Here is a 2,500-nt window from a genome sequence, read left to right on the forward strand (position 1 = left end):
GGACGGGTCCCTCGTGCTTGGGCAGGCTCCCCGACCTCCCCAGCCTGGCTGTGTTGAGAAGCAGGGACCGGCCCCGGGCCTCCTGATTTTTGGTCAGGGCCTGGGATCCCACGTCCTGCGGCCTGCCAAGTGTCCATCTGCCCGGGACAAGGGACCCTGGTGCAGAGCCCCGGAGCCCTGCAAGGGCAGTCGGGAGCCCTACCGCTATGGCTCGGTGTGGGCAGCTGGGAGTCCTTCCGGTCCCGGCCATCTGGTCGCACCTTTCCCTCGGCCATCTGGTCGCGCGCAATGCTTTCCAATGGGGCGACCAGATGGCCGGGCCGGCCTGGAAGTCCCGATGAGGGTCCATTCGCCTCGCGGATCCCAGCCAGGGCTCCAGGAGGCCGGGCGCGTCCGCGCCTAGGGTCCCCTCCGTCACTCGGAGCGCGAGGGTTACAAGAAAGGTGGGTAGCCTTCCTCCGGATTAGTAGGGGCAGGGTATGCCGGGACACCCCTCCTGGGGATTGCGGTTCTCAGGCGGGGACCAGATGGGCCAAGCCCGGACGACACTTCCCCGGGGCGTCGGGTGCTTCCTCCTCCAGCCCGCGGCGAGGCAAAGTGCCCAGGACGGGCTCCATGGGTCTCCCGGGCGTCCCCCGAGGCCTGCAGCCCCAAAGCCCTGCAGACCCTGGAGCCCTTCAGCACGGAGCCCTGGAGCCCTGCAGGCCCGGAACCCTAGCAGGCCCAAGGCCCTGCAGCCCCGGAGCCCTGCAGGCCCGGAGCCCTGCAGCCCCGGAGCCCTGCAGGCCCAGAGCCCTGCAGCCCCGGAGCCCTGCAGCCCCGGAGCCCTGCAGCCCCGGAGCCCTGCAGCCCCAGAGCCCTGCAGCCCCGGAGCCCTGCAGCCCCGGAGCCCTGCAGGCCCAGAGCCCTGCAGCCCCGGAGCCCTGCAGCCCCGGAGCCCTGCAGCCCCGGAGCCCTGCAGCCCCGGAGCCCTGCAGGCCCAGAGCCCTGCAGCCACGGAGCCCTGCGTGGGCAGGCGGGAACCCTACCGCTATGGCTCGGGCAGACGGGAGCCCTTTCAGTTGCCGGCCACCTGGTCGCTCCTTTCCCCTCGGCCATCTGGTCGCGCGCAATGCTTTCCAATGGGGCGACCAGATGGCCGGGCCGGCCTGGAAGTCCCGATGAGGGTCCATTCGCCTCCCGGATCCCAGCCAGGGCTCCGGGAGGCCGGGCGCGTCCGCGCCTAGGGTCCCCTCCGTCACTTGCAGCGCGCGGGTTACAAGAAAGGGGGGTATCCTTCCTCCGGATTATTAGGGGCAGGGTATGCCGGAACACCCATGCTGGGGCTGTGCGGTTCATTGCCGGGGACCAGATGGGCGACGCCCGGGCAACATCCTCCAAGGCCTCCGGGGCTTCCCTCCTCCGGGCCGCGGCATGGCAAAGTGCCCAGGGACGGGCTCCACGGGTCCCGGGCAGTCCTCCCCCGGGCGCCCAGGCCCCGAGAGCTCCGGTGGACCTCCCCGTGCCCGAGGCCAACCCGGGAAGCAGAGTCCCCCCCCGAGCCCTTGGTGTGAGGGTGGGCAGGCGGGAGCCCTACCGCTATGGCTCGGGCAGACGGGAGCCCTTTCAGTTGCCGGCCATCCGGTCGCTCCTTTCCCCTCGGCCATCTGGTCGCGCGCAATGCTTTCCAATGGGGCGACCAGATGGCCGGGCCGGCCTGGAAGTCCCGATGAGGGTCCATTCGCCTCCCGGATCCCAGCCAGGGCTCCAGGAGGCCGGGCGCGTCCGCGCCTAGGGTCCCCTCCGTCACTCGCAGCGCGCGGGTTACAAGAAAGGAGGGTATCCTTCCTCCGGATTAGTAGGGGCAGGGTATGCCGAAACACCCATGCTGGGGCTGTGCGGTTCATTGCCGGGGACCAGATGGGCTACGCCCGGGCAACATCCTCCCAGGTCCCCGGGGCTTCCCTCCTCCGGGCCGCGGCATGGCAAAGTGCCCAGGGACGGGCTCCACGGGTCCCGGGCAGTCCTCCCCCGGGTACGCCCAGGCCCCGAGAGCTCCGGTGGTCCTCCCCGTGCCTGAGGCCCAGCCGGGAAGCAGAGTCCCCACCCCGAGCCCCTGGTGGGTGGGCAGGCGGGAGTCCTTTCAGTTGCCGGCCACCTGGTGGCTCCTTTCCCCTCGGCCATCTGGTCGCGCGCAATGCTTTCCAATGGGGCGACCAGATGGCAGGGCCAGGCCTGGAAGTCCCGATGAGGGTCCATTTGCCTCTCGGATCCCAGCCGGGGCTCCAGGAGGCCGGGTGCGTTCGCCCCTAGGGTCCCCTCCGTCACTCGGAGCGTGCGGGTTTCAAGAACGGGGGGTAGCCTTCCTCCGGATTACTAGGGACAGGGTACTCTGGGACCCCTCTCGGTCCTCAGCCGGCAACTGGGTCCTGCCGTGTGGCAGGGTGGCCGGAGGGCCTTCCCCTGCGCCTGTGGGCCCGGGAGCCCCGGATGGGTCCAGGGGCCCGGCCGGGCCCCGGGT

The sequence above is a fragment of the Triturus cristatus genome, chromosome 9 (assembly GCF_964204655.1).
Source record: "Triturus cristatus chromosome 9, aTriCri1.1, whole genome shotgun sequence".
Lineage (NCBI taxonomy): Eukaryota > Metazoa > Chordata > Amphibia > Caudata > Salamandridae > Triturus > Triturus cristatus.